We start from the raw sequence: 14,402 nt of genomic DNA, 5'->3' as shown, positions 1-14,402 counted from the left end.
TTCCACAGGCCTTGCAGAGTGTAAACAACAACAACCCAGCTTTGTTGTGTATGTAACCATAGGGATTTGTGATGTCACCTAGAACCTTCACAGCAGCGACAGCTTTATGAGGAGCATCAGCACTGCTCTGCCTGAGCAGAACCATCACCGCCATAGGTTGTCAAATAACCCGGATTTAACCCACACAGGTAAGTCCAATGGGGTGCAGGCATGTCCTCTATGCTTACAGCTTCCCGTGGGTGTTGGTTTGATACCGTTTGGGGACAGCCAAGGAGGCATCTGCAGGCAACAAAGGTAGGTGTGTGCTTGTGTGTGTGTTTCCTATGCAGATCCTAAGCCCAGTGTCACATGCAAGTAGGAGGAGTAAGAAGGGTTCCTGGCAAATCCGGGTTATGGATTGCATTTAAAAAGGCCCCGTGGGAGTGCAATGGGCCCCTGTCTTGCTGCTTAGCAATAATGGTATGGGTTTAGGTTCTGCTGTGTGTACTGGTGGTTGACTGCCCCCCAGCCCAGAGTGTGCATGGAAAATTGTCTGGCAGCCTCCCTGACAGCAAGCAGTGATAGTGCCCATGAAGGGGACCTTGTTGGGCCCGCCCCTTTCACGGTTATCGCTTCTCGGCCTTTTGGCTAAGATCAAGTGTAGTATCTGTTCTTATCAGTTTAATATCTGATACGTCCCCTATCTGGGGACCATATATTAAATGGATTTTTGAGAACGGGGGCCGATTTCGAAGCTTGCTTCCGTCGCCCTATGCATTGACCCGATATGGCAGTATCTTCGGGTACAGTGCACCACCCCCTTACAGGGTTAAAAAGAAAGATTCCTACTTTCATTGCTACCTGCTTGCTGGCTAGCCAGCTAGCCAGCCCTGTGGGCCTTGCTGCTGCTGCTGCAGCCAAAAAACAAAAGGTGGTGCTGCTGCTGCTTCTGCTGCTTCTGCTTGTGTCTGGCCGCTGTTGGAGCGTCCAGGCACAGGACTTCTGCTGCTGCTGACTAAATGGCCTCCTTAATTGGATCATTTGAGTAGCCAGCACACCTGTGCAGGTAGGGCATGACATGATAGGCAGCTGCCTTGATAGCGGGTGGGTGCTGAATGTTCCTAATTGACAAAATAAGATTAATGCTTATGAAGAAATATAAAATCTCATCCCTTCCCCAATATCGCGCCACACCGCTACCCCTTAATTCCCTGGTTGAACTTGATGGACATATGTCTTTTTTCGACCGTACTAACTATGTAACTATGTAACATAACATGGGGGGGGTCTACTGGCTGTTCACACAGGTGTGTCATTGCTGTACATTGACCATGCATTGCTTCTGTGGTATTGCAAAGGCAAAGACAAATGCTTCCAGCCATCCATTGCACTAATGGATTGGTCATCAGCTGGCTGTCTATGTCCCGCATCAATATAGACCAAAGTACAGAGGGTTAGGCTATGCTATTGTGCCACCTACCTGATGCATCAGAAGGTGCGAGGCCCTTGCTAAATTCTGTGCACAGACTTTGAGATCTATGCTTTAGACTGTATCTAAACCTGCTCCAACATGGACTGACATTCTGGCCTACTTTCAGCCGATGCGACTTGTCTGTCGCTGAACAGTCGCTTTTTATGTATTCAGCACCTATGTATAATGTTGTAAAAATGCTCTAGAAGCTAAAGTCGCAGAAATGTCACACATATTTGGCCTGCAACTTTCTGTGCGACAAATTCAGACAGGAAAAATCAGTATAAATCCTTAGAAAATTATCCCCCAGTGTCTCCATCTGCTGGCGGTATTGAATAAGCATTGCTGCACTGATGGGGTATGCATTAGACGAAAAAAAAGAAGAAAAAGAAGAATAATACGCCCAGAAAAGAGGCGAAAAGGAGAAAAACGTAAAAAAACGTGAAAAAAAAGTAAGAGGAAGAGAAGGGAAAAAAAGGTGGAAATGGGTTTAAAAGTGATTTCGGCGGAGAAATATATATATATATATATATATATATATATATATATACGCGCACACACACACATATATATAAACGTATTCTCCGTTGAGATATTGCAGCCGCTGCTGTGTCCAGGCCCAGGAGCCTTAGCACTGTGCTGTGATGTCACTCAATACCACTGACATCACTAGGTGTAAACAACATCTCTCCTTTGCTGTGTATGTGACTATGGAGCTGTTTGGTGATGTCGTCTATTATGGCCTTCATAGAAGCAACAGGAGATTGTTGCATCCATCTAGAACCCTCAGAACTACAGTGCTATGATGTCACTCACTTCCACAGGCCTTGCAGAGTGTAAACAACAACAACCCAGCTTTGTTGTGTATGTAACCATAGGGATTTGTGATGTCACCTAGAACCTTCACAGCAGCGACAGCTTTATGAGGAGCATCAGCACTGCTCTGCCTGAGCAGAACCATCACCGCCATAGGTTGTCAAATAACCCGGATTTAACCCACACAGGTAAGTCCAATGGGGTGCAGGCATGTCCTCTATGCTTACAGCTTCCCGTGGGTGTTGGTTTGATACCGTTTGGGGACAGCCAAGGAGGCATCTGCAGGCAACAAAGGTAGGTGTATGCTTGTGTGTGTGTTTCCTATGCAGATCCTAAGCCCAGTGTCACATGCAAGTAGGAGGAGTAAGAAGGGTTCCTGGCAAATCCGGGTTATGGATTGCATTTAAAAAGGCCCCGTGGGAGTGCAATGGGCCCCTGTCTTGCTGCTTAGCAATAATGGTATGGGTTTAGGTTCTGCTGTGTGTACTGGTGGTTGACTGCCCCCCAGCCCAGAGTGTGCATGGAAAATTGTCTGGCAGCCTCCCTGACAGCAAGCAGTGATAGTGCCCATGAAGGGGACCTTGTTGGGCCCGCCCCTTTCACGGTTATCGCTTCTCGGCCTTTTGGCTAAGATCAAGTGTAGTATCTGTTCTTATCAGTTTAATATCTGATACGTCCCCTATCTGGGGACCATATATTAAATGGATTTTTGAGAACGGGGGCCGATTTCGAAGCTTGCTTCCGTCGCCCTATGCATTGACCCGATATGGCAGTATCTTCGGGTACAGTGCACCACCCCCTTACAGGGTTAAAAAGAAAGATTCCTACTTTCATTGCTACCTGCTTGCTGGCTAGCCAGCTAGCCAGCCCTGTGGGCCTTGCTGCTGCTGCTGCAGCCAAAAAACAAAAGGTGGTGCTGCTGCTGCTTCTGCTGCTTCTGCTTCTGCTTGTGTCTGGCCGCTGTTGGAGCGTCCAGGCACAGGACTTCTGCTGCTGCTGACTAAATGGCCTCCTTAATTGGATCATTTGAGTAGCCAGCACACCTGTGCAGGTAGGGCATGACATGATAGGCAGCTGCCTTGATAGCGGGTGGGTGCTGAATGTTCCTAATTGACAAAATAAGATTAATGCTTATGAAGAAATATAAAATCTCATCCCTTCCCCAATATCGCGCCACACCGCTACCCCTTAATTCCCTGGTTGAACTTGATGGACATATGTCTTTTTTCGACCGTACTAACTATGTAACTATGTAACATAACATGGGGGGGGTCTACTGGCTGTTCACACAGGTGTGTCATTGCTGTACATTGACCATGCATTGCTTCTGTGGTATTGCAAAGGCAAAGACAAATGCTTCCAGCCATCCATTGCACTAATGGATTGGTCATCAGCTGGCTGTCTATGTCCCGCATCAATATAGACCAAAGTACAGAGGGTTAGGCTATGCTATTGTGCCACCTACCTGATGCATCAGAAGGTGCGAGGCCCTTGCTAAATTCTGTGCACAGACTTTGAGATCTATGCTTTAGACTGTATCTAAACCTGCTCCAACATGGACTGACATTCTGGCCTACTTTCAGCCGATGCGACTTGTCTGTCGCTGAACAGTCGCTTTTTATGTATTCAGCACCTATGTATAATGTTGTAAAAATGCTCTAGAAGCTAAAGTCGCAGAAATGTCACACATAATTGGCCTGCAACTTTCTGTGCGACAAATTCAGACAGGAAAAATCAGTATAAATCCTTAGAAAATTATCCCCCAGTGTCTCCATCTGCTGGCGGTATTGAATAAGCATTGCTGCACTGATGGGGTATGCATTAGACGAAAAAAAAAGAAGAAAAAGAAGAATAATACGCCCAGAAAAGAGGCGAAAAGGAGAAAAACGTAAAAAAACGTGAAAAAAAAGTAAGAGGAAGAGAAGGGAAAAAAAGGTGGAAATGGGTTTAAAAGTGATTTCGGCGGAGAATATATATATATATATATATATATATATATATATATATATATATATATATACGCGCACACACACACATATATATATAAACGTATTCTCCGTTGAGATATTGCAGCCGCTGCTGTGTCCAGGCCCAGGAGCCTTAGCACTGTGCTGTGATGTCACTCAATACCACTGACATCACTAGGTGTAAACAACATCTCTCCTTTGCTGTGTATGTGACTATGGAGCTGTTTGGTGATGTCGTCTATTATGGCCTTCATAGAAGCAACAGGAGATTGTTGCATCCATCTAGAACCCTCAGAACTACAGTGCTATGATGTCACTCACTTCCACAGGCCTTGCAGAGTGTAAACAACAACAACCCAGCTTTGTTGTGTATGTAACCATAGGGATTTGTGATGTCACCTAGAACCTTCACAGCAGCGACAGCTTTATGAGGAGCATCAGCACTGCTCTGCCTGAGCAGAACCATCACCGCCATAGGTTGTCAAATAACCCGGATTTAACCCACACAGGTAAGTCCAATGGGGTGCAGGCATGTCCTCTATGCTTACAGCTTCCCGTGGGTGTTGGTTTGATACCGTTTGGGGACAGCCAAGGAGGCATCTGCAGGCAACAAAGGTAGGTGTGTGCTTGTGTGTGTGTTTCCTATGCAGATCCTAAGCCCAGTGTCACATGCAAGTAGGAGGAGTAAGAAGGGTTCCTGGCAAATCCGGGTTATGGATTGCATTTAAAAAGGCCCCGTGGGAGTGCAATGGGCCCCTGTCTTGCTGCTTAGCAATAATGGTATGGGTTTAGGTTCTGCTGTGTGTACTGGTGGTTGACTGCCCCCCAGCCCAGAGTGTGCATGGAAAATTGTCTGGCAGCCTCCCTGACAGCAAGCAGTGATAGTGCCCATGAAGGGGACCTTGTTGGGCCCGCCCCATTCACGGTTATCGCTTCTCGGCCTTTTGGCTAAGATCAAGTGTAGTAATACAGGAGATCTGGTCAGAAGGTACTCGGGTACCCCTCTCCTCGGCCTTGTGGGATCGCCCAGGTTTATTGCCTGGGCTTCACCCACTTGTTGCTATTGGGGAGAGGGCTTAGTCCCAGGGTAACGGGTTGCGATCGCCTCTCAAAGCCTTTGGGTGGAGAGAGGTTTGAGCGAATTGGCTGGTTGGTTGGAGCGGAGAGAACCAGACCAAAACACGAATGAACCATGGATGAAGATCTAGATCCTGGTTCGGTACCGGCTTATGCCCGGATTAAACACACTGTGCGGGTCATTCTCACAGGTGATGCGGCGGATGCACGTGGCATGAGGTTCGTGATAGAGGACGTGCTCGACAAGATTCTTAATGTTCGTAAGCGAGAGATTTTGGCCATCCAGGATTACCCTAAGCGGAGGATCTACGACTGCACTTTCATAGGGGAAGGCGTATTCTTAGATGCAGTAATGAAAATTCCAAAGCAAGATGATCCGAGGCTTAAGGGTATCCAAATTGTCGAGCACGTCCTAGATGAAACCAAGTTGATTGTCGTGAAGATGTACTCCCCTTTTGTAAATCAGAGAGAGATCGATGGGTACCTGGCAGCCTACTTTAAAAAGGTGGAGTTCAGAGGAAAAATCATGAACGACTGTGGTGTCTGGACCTCAAAATGGCGATATCAAGTCACGTGCAACAAAGACCCCACCCTCCCAGGGGGGATACTATTACCGCCTGCTCGTTTTAAATTAAACAATGTGTGTGGCGACCTCTTTTTTGCGGGAATGCCAAACTTCTGCAGAAGGTGCCAACGTTATGGGCACATAAAGGAAAATTGTGAAAGTTCCTGTAAGAAATGTGGAAGCATGCAACATGAAACAGAAAAATGTGATAAGGGTTTGAGATGTAATTTTTGCCGTCACTTTGGTCACGTGTATGCTTTCTGTCCCCACAGACCAAAAAAAACCACAGAACAGCAAGGGCAACCCAAGAGAGACGTCCGGAGACCAGCCTGGGGAAAAGCCAGAGAGGAGGAGCACCCCCCACAAGAAGAGGTAAGCTGTGAGATGGAGACCACGGCCCCCCCAAAAGAACCCCAGGAGAAAGAGGCACAGGTGGAAAGGGGGACCCCAAATGAGAGGAGGCCGGGGAAGAGAAATGCGAGAGGGGATCGGGCAGATACCTCAGAGAAGGTGGAAGAGCGAGAGGTGCCCGATTCCACCCCGGAAGGTCCTCCTGCTCGGGGTCCCCCTGAGTGTGAAAACCCAGACGGAGTAGCAAAGGTGAAAAGACGAAGGGGCTCCAAAGGGCGTCCGGACTCGGAGGTGGTCCAGGAGGAGCAGATGGAAGTTCCTGTTGTGACGGGGGCTCCAAGTGAAGCTCCTCCACAGGTCCCAGCGGTGGATACCCCTCCTCCTCCCAGCCAGGAGGAGGTTTCAGGGGTGACCATCTCCGAGGTCCCGGAAACGGACCTAAGTACGCACCCGACCCCTATGGAGGGGCAAGAGGTGGACGCCGAAAAAGAGAATGGAGCCCAGAAGCTGTTCTTACCAATGTACTCCGTCTATACACCTGTGGTCTTGGAAGAGGGGGGCTGCTCGAGCGATGGTGGTTCCTCTCCGGCTTCCTCTATGTGTACGGTAGAGTCAGAGGTGGGGGGTAACGAGAGCTCCAGTGCGCAATCTGGTTTTTAGTTTGTTATCTGAGCCTCCCTTTTTTTTACATCTCCAATGGCTGAGTTTTCCGGATTGTCTATGAATGTAAGAAGTATAAGTTCACGAGCGAAACGGGTTGCCCTTTTTAACTACTTGTCTATTTTTGCTGCTTCTGTGGTTTTCCTGCAGGAGTGCGGCATCCCGCATAGTTTAAATTATGAAAAGTATAAAAAAGATTGGGTACACGGTCCATCAGTCTGGTCTGGATCTAACGAATCCAGATCAGCAGGGGTCGCCATACTTTTTAAAGGAAATGCTTTTATTGATTTTATTCATGAGATTTTACCAGGCAGAATTTTATTGGTTAAAGCTTTTATTGATGGTATTAAATGGCAGTTTTTAAATTTTTATGGTTCACCCAATAAAAATGATAGAGCACGGATGTTAGAGATTTTACCCCTTTTTATCAATGATTCTGAACCTCTTATTTTAGCAGGCGATTTTAATTGTATTTTAAGGGGGGAGCACCGTTTTACCAATTCAGTAAGTAGAAACTATGATAAAACATCTTCTATGTTAAAAAATATGATTATTGATTTTAGACTTACTGATGTTTTTAAGAAATGCAATAGTATTTTACCAGAAAGAGACGGTGTGACCTGGAGCAATGCAAACTGCAGCTCCAGGATCGATTTTATCTTCTGTTCTTATCAAGTACTGCCTTTTAAGTGTGATGTTTTAACCAATGTTTTTTCTGATCACAAACTTTTATCTTTTAAGGTGAAGAGTGATTTTAGAAAAAAGACTGGGAGGAATGCCTGGAAGATGAATGTATCCCTTTTAGAAGATCCGCAGGTTTTATCCGATTTTATCAACTTCTACAAGGACTGCAGACGGGTAAGAGATCCTAACACTCCCATCAGTATATGGTGGGAGAAAATGAAAATAAAAATAAAAGAGTTTTTTATTAGAGTAGGGATCTCTAGAGCTAAAGAGAAGCGTGAGTTTTACTCCCTTCTAAATACCCGTCTGCAAACCCTGTACAAATTCAGAGACAATGGTATAGAGGTTTATAGAGAAATTACTGACTTAAAAAAAGAAATAAAACAGTGCCTGGAGCAGAAGGGAAAAGAGATAATTTTCAGATCCAAAATAAAGCACCTTGAAGAGAACGAGACCTGCTCCAGGTACTTTTTTAAGAAAGTAACGGATAAAAAGGTTTTAATTGATAATATACAAGGAGAAAAAGATGTACAGGGTATTTTAAAAAGGGTACATTCATTTTATGCGGATCTTTTTAATACAAAAAATATTGATATTGATTTTATGAATGACTCATTGAAGGAGATTACCAATGTTTTAGACCCTGTGTCCCAGTCTCTTTTACAGAGGGAGATCTCGGAACAGGAGGTTTTAGAGACGATCAGGAGTTTTAAATCCGGTAAGGTGCCTGGTCCTGACGGTATACCCATTGAGTTTTATGTCATTTTTTATGGTGTTTTAAAAGATGACCTTTTTTCCCTTTTTACAGAAGTATTTAAAACAAAAGCCCTCCCAGGTTCATGGAGGAAGGGTGATGTCTCCCTGCTGTTCAAAAAGGGAGACCGGTCAGATCTAAAGAACTGGAGACCAATCACCCTCCTCAACTGTGACTACAAAGTGATGGCAAAACTGTGCGCAAATAGATTAAAAAGTGTAATAGAGAAAATAATCCATTCAAATCAGGTCTGTGGGGTGCCTGGGAGGAGCATATGGGAAAATCTTAACCTTTTAAAAGATGTGATTAGTGACACAAAGTCTAGAAACGGAAAACTAGCCATTTTATCCTTAGACTTCGAGAAGGCTTTTGACAGAGTGTCACATTTTTATCTTTTTAAGGTTTTAGAGAAAATGGGTATACCTGAAGGCTTTTTATTGTCTCTTAAGGCCTTTTATAAAAACTGCACAAGCAAGATTTTAGTTAACGGTTTTAAGACACAGGATGTGATTTTAAATTCCGGAGTGAAGCAGGGGTGTCCTTTGTCCCCACTACTTTTCATAGGTGCGCTTGAGCCTCTACTATGCACCTTGAGGAGAGATAAGCAAATAAGAGGGGTCCCCCTGCCGGGAGGAGGGGGACTAGAGGCTAAAGTAGTGGGGTACATGGACGATGTGGCAGTGCTTGGAAGGGACACCCCATCGCTTCAAAAAGCCCTAAAGCAAGTTGAATTTTTTTGTTGTGCCTCCGGTTTTAAGGTAAATTTTAATAAAAGCAGTGTTTTAAATATAGGAGGACTGTTTTTAAGGGATTTACCCATTCCTGTGTCTGAGTCTGTGCAGATTTTAGGGGTCTCCTTCAGTGAGTCAAACAATGGTTTTAATAGCTGGGACTTGGTGGCTCAAAAAATAAACACAAAAATTTGTATGTGGAACATGAGAAAGCTAACGATGGAGGGGAAGGTTTTAGTTACAAAGATGGTGATTTTACCCATTTTATTGTATCTTGGCATGGTCTTTCCACCCCCCGAAATGATTTTAAATAAAATTATTAAAGCATGTTTTACCTTTTTATGGAGCTCCAAGAGTGAAAAATTGAGAAGAGAGATCGTCATGATGCCAAAAGGTATGGGTGGAAAGGACTTCCCCGACATCAGGGCATTCCTTTTTACCAAGTTTTTTAGCATGTGTGTTAGCACACTTTTTAAGGATAGTTACTGGTCATATTTTATCCGTTTTAATACAGGTTTTTTTATGAGGAGGAATGGGTGGTTTAAAACTGTTTTAAGCTGTCCTTATGCAGGAAAATATGGAAGATGGCAAATATGATTTATCTTTTTAATTCACAGAAAGATCTGGCCTGGAGCTGCATACACGAGTGTCTTCCATGCCGGGCATTCCAGCACCGAAGAAGGATGGCCAACACTGCAGTATGCCCGAGGGAGGGCTGCCAGGAACCCGAGACCGTGTACCACCTTTTCTGGACTTGTTTTTATGCAAAAAGGATATGGACTAAAATACTCCCTCTGGTGAAGAAGATAACAGAAATAAAGGACTTAAACTCTGCAGCTGTTTTTTATGGATGTCTGGAATGCCCAATACGGACTCAAGAGACAATGGCATGGAAGATCATAAACTGTGTTAAAGCAGCTCTATGGAATGCCAGAAACATTTTACTTTTTAAACATGAGATTTTATCTGTGAATGATGTTTTAGCTCTTTGTTTTAGTGATATGTACCAGTACTTTTTATTAGACAAGAAATATTATCCTTTACTAGCTAGAAAATGGTATTTTAATGAATGGAACGCCCTTTTGTAAAGCCACCAAGTGCCCATTTTAAGTGTATTATGATTGTATTTATGTGAACTTTTATTGTTATATGTGATTTTATTATCAAAATTTGTTTTTAGTGAAAAAAAATTATATTTATAAATCGTAATGCACTTTGTAAAATGTTATGAATTCTAAATAAAAAGATACCCCTCAGGGGTAGCCAAGTTAAAAAAAATCTGTTCTTATCAGTTTTTCATGCCGGTGTACCGTAACGCCGGTATGGGGCTGGTGGGAATGGGTGCTGCATGGAGGATGCAGGTGTACCAGGGCTTTCCGGGGCTGGTTCTGAGGAATCAGCTCGACGGCTGCCCCGATGTGACCTGTTCCCTCCGGGTCTCGCCATGAGGCTGAGAGGGTCTAGAGCCGAGGTACTTTTGTGCCTCGGGGAGTGGTGACCCCGAGGTGCCGAAACTCACTGGGAGGATAGACTCACTGAGTTGAAGCACGGGCACCATAATCTCTTCACCTTGTGGCACTCACCTCTTGATTCCCGGCCTTCTGGCTAGGATCAGAGAAATTTTTATAGATCCGGCCGGATGTCCGGGCAGTATATCTGCACACATTCACTTATTTATTTCTTTTTTGTCTCACTGTGTCACTTTTTGCGTGTTGTGTGTTCACAGGATTTGTCAGGATGCGGTAGCCCTTCTGGGTGTCCCTCCTGGCGGTCTAGGGGAGGTGTGTGTGGCCATTAGGTTCCGCACCTCCCTGCAAACACCCCGGGTACTCCTGCTTGGCAGGGTACCTACCGTAATCGGCTCTGCGGGCAGATACCTTGGCTAACGCCAAGGGGGATGCCGGGAGCATTTGTGGTCCCCTAGTAGCTTCGGCGAAAAGGGACATCGAACCTGGAACCTCGCAGGTACCTTTTGGTCCGGAGGCGAAGGGTAAGGTTTGTTGGGGGGCCTCTCTCCTATCGGAGAAGGGCTAGCGATAGACCGCATCCTTTGTGCACGTTTTTTTAGTGTAACACGTTTGCACTTTTTCTTGCACTTTGGGTGAATCGAAAGCACGTTCCTCGGCTTTAGATAAAAAAAAAAAAAAAAAAAAAAAAAAATCTGTTCTTATCAGTTTAATATCTGATACGTCCCCTATCTGGGGACCATATATTAAATGGATTTTTGAGAACGGGGGCCGATTTCGAAGCTTGCTTCCGTCGCCCTATGCATTGACCCGATATGGCAGTATCTTCGGGTACAGTGCACCACCCCCTTACAGGGTTAAAAAGAAAGATTCCTACTTTCATTGCTACCTGCTTGCTGGCTAGCCAGCTAGCCAGCCCTGTGGGCCTTGCTGCTGCTGCAGCCAAAAAACAAAAGGTGGTGCTGCTGCTGCTTCTGCTTCTGCTTGTGTCTGGCCGCTGTTGGAGCGTCCAGGCACAGGACTTCTGCTGCCGCTGACTAAATGGCCTCCTTAATTGGATCATCTGAGCAGCCAGCACACCTGTGCAGGTAGGTAGGGCATGACATGATAGGCAGCTGCCTTATAGCGGGTGGGTGCTGAATGTTCCTAATTGACAAAATAAGATTAATGCTTATGAAGAAATATAAAATCTCATCCCTTCCCCAATATCGCGCCACACCCCTACCCCTTAATTCCCTGGTTGAACTTGATGGACATATGTCTTTTTTCGACCGTACTAACTATGTAACTATGTAACTATGTAACATAACATGGGGGGTCTCCTGGCTGTTCACACAGGTGTGTCATTGCTGTACATTGACCATGCATTGCTTCTGTGGTATTGCAAAGGCAAAGACAAATGCTTCCAGCCATCCATTGCACTAATGGATTGGTCATCAGCTGGCTGTCTATGTCCCGCATCAATATAGACCAAAGTACAGAGGGTTAGGCTATGCTATTGTGCACCTACCTAATGCATCAGAAGGTGCGAGGCCCTTGCTAAATTCTGTGCACAGACTTTGAGATCTATGCTTTAGACTGTATCTAAACCTGCTCCAACATGGACTGACATTCTGGCCTACTTTCAGCCGATGCGACTTGTCTGTCGCTGAACAGTCGCTTTTTATGTATTCAGCACCTATGTATAATGTTGTAAAAATGCTCTAGAAGCTAAAGTCGCAGAAATGTCACACATATTTGGCCTGCAACTTTCTGTGCGACAAATTCAGACAGGAAAAATCAGTATAAATCCTTAGAAAATTATCCCCCAGTGTCTCCATCTGCTGGCGGTATTGAATAAGCATTGCTGCACTGATGGGGTATGCATTAGACGAAAAAAAAGAAGAAAAAGAAGAATAATACGCCCAGAAAAGAGGCGAAAAGGAGAAAAACGTAAAAAAACGTGAAAAAAAAGTAAGAGGAAGAGAAGGGAAAAAAAGGTGGAAATGGGTTTAAAAGTGATTTCGGCTGAGAAATATATATATATATATTTGTGGTCCGGCCAACTATCAGAACGAACCTGGAACCTACCTAACCTGAGCTAAGCAGTCTGAGTTGTGCCATAACTGCTGCGACAGATATGCCTAAAAAGAGGGCATACCCTGATAGTAGAATATATGGTAAGGGTAGGGTGGGAGGGACGACCAACTGAGAGCGTCAGCTAAAGGTGAGTACGAGGGCTGTATTTATGGAGCCAAGCTGCCCCTCCCACAAATACGGCTAATGATTAGCCTACCACTTGTGGTCCGGCCAACTATCAGAACGAACCTGGAACCTACCTATCCTGAGCTAAGCAGTCTGAGTTGTGCCATAACTGCTGCGACAGATATGCCTAAAAAGAGGGCAAAGACAACATTAGGTTAGGTGCAGTGAGTATTTATTGAAACAGCGCGACTTACAAAACCAGCAGCTTAAATGCCAACATTATCTCAACATGCGGATTTGGTATGTATCTAGAGTAACAGGCGGACTTCCACCGACCCATTCTTTTAATAATGTGCACCGGCGTGTTATTTTTGGAAGCTGCTGATGCAGCTCCTATTCGGAAGGAGTGACCAGTGATGGATCTAGGGTTGACCCCTAAACTACTTAACAACACTCGAACATGGTTCATGAAAACCGTGATTGACATAGGGCTCCCCAAGATCGAGAATAATGGGGAGTCTGGAACTTGTTTGTCAATGACTCCCAACCATTCTCGAATGACTATCACTGGGCACCATACATTGCCCGTAGGGAAGTATCTCACTAAATCTACCTGACCGGGCGAGAGTGTTTTGGAGGAATGTAGTGAGAGGACATAGCAGTTATCACTCCAGGCAACCTGAGCCTTACGCAGGAAGGTGGCAGAGGAGTTAGCTCTACCAAACTCCCCCGGCCTAAGGAACCCGTAGTATGCCATGTATATCGCAGTCTTAATCATCAAACTACGAACCCGCCCAAATGGCAAACCATCCAGCGATTGTGATATGGACCTGAAGAGCTGCCCGGAGACCGGTTGCCGCTTGACCCTCGAGGCTGTATGGTGTTTGCTAATCCCTTTAAGGATAGCGCGGACTGGGTGAGCCGATAATACTGAGGGCCTATCTGGAAACTCTAGAGACCTGAAGTGCTGGATCCCTGACAGATAGAGCTTGATGGTGTTATGAGATAGTCTGCGCTCTAAGTGGCAAAAGGCAGTGAAGGCTAGTAGGTATTTGATATCATCGAGTTCTCGCTGGGGATGTTGTAACTGGAATTTAGCGAACAATCTCTGAGCTGTGCTGTATATCCTGCGGGTGTTGACGGAGAGTGACTGTGTCATAATGGTTTGAGCGGAGATTATGTGTCGTGTTAATCCATCATCAATGACCTGAAATGAGGCGCCGGGGTAGCTAGAGTGTCGGCTTCTGGGCACACCTGGAAGAAACGAGTCGTGTTACCGCGAGACAATGCATCTGCTGCGACATTCCTGCGACCACTAATATGCTCACAAATGAACCTAAAGTGATGGATCAAGGATAACCAAATAAAGCGCCTAACAAATGACATAATCTCTTTGGACTTAGATCTACCGCTGTTTAAGATATCCGCCACTGCAGCGTTGTCCGTGAAGAAAATGACAGTGGAATTGGCCCATTCTTTACCCCAAACTTGCGCAGCTGCCACCACTGGGTATATCTGGAATAGGGCAGAGACCTGCCCGAATCCTGTCAGGCTCTGCACCTCTTCTGGCCAGGTGTCAGACAACCAGTGGTTGTGGTATGTAGCCGCGAAACCAGTGGAAGAAGCTTCGTCCGTGTACACGCACGGTGAATGACGAGAAGCTTTGGGAGTAAACAGGGAAATGCCATTCCATTGTG

General features: G+C 45.4%; 3 non-coding genes and 1 pseudogene across 3 annotated transcripts; all 4 read left to right on the top strand.

Annotated features, from left to right (window-relative positions):
• Positions 1-607: 607 nt before the first annotated feature.
• LOC130285652 (U2 spliceosomal RNA) lies at positions 608-798 on the top strand. Its single transcript, XR_008847395.1, has one exon. It is a non-coding gene; the product is annotated as a U2 spliceosomal RNA (small nuclear RNA).
• Positions 799-2,873: 2,075 nt separating this feature from the next.
• Positions 2,874-3,064, top strand: LOC130290169 (U2 spliceosomal RNA). The gene has a single exon (XR_008847535.1). It is a non-coding gene; the product is annotated as a U2 spliceosomal RNA (small nuclear RNA).
• Positions 3,065-5,161: 2,097 nt separating this feature from the next.
• Positions 5,162-5,294, top strand: LOC130290135 (U2 spliceosomal RNA; annotated as a pseudogene).
• Positions 5,295-11,175: 5,881 nt separating this feature from the next.
• Positions 11,176-11,368, top strand: LOC130285624 (U2 spliceosomal RNA). The gene has a single exon (XR_008847394.1). It is a non-coding gene; the product is annotated as a U2 spliceosomal RNA (small nuclear RNA).
• The last annotated feature ends 3,034 nt before the right edge of the window (positions 11,369-14,402 follow it).

The sequence above is a fragment of the Hyla sarda genome, chromosome 8 (genome assembly GCF_029499605.1).
Source record: "Hyla sarda isolate aHylSar1 chromosome 8, aHylSar1.hap1, whole genome shotgun sequence".
Lineage (NCBI taxonomy): Eukaryota > Metazoa > Chordata > Amphibia > Anura > Hylidae > Hyla > Hyla sarda.
Note: the sequence above shows the minus strand (reverse complement) of the source record. Positions and strands in the feature narration are given on the sequence as shown.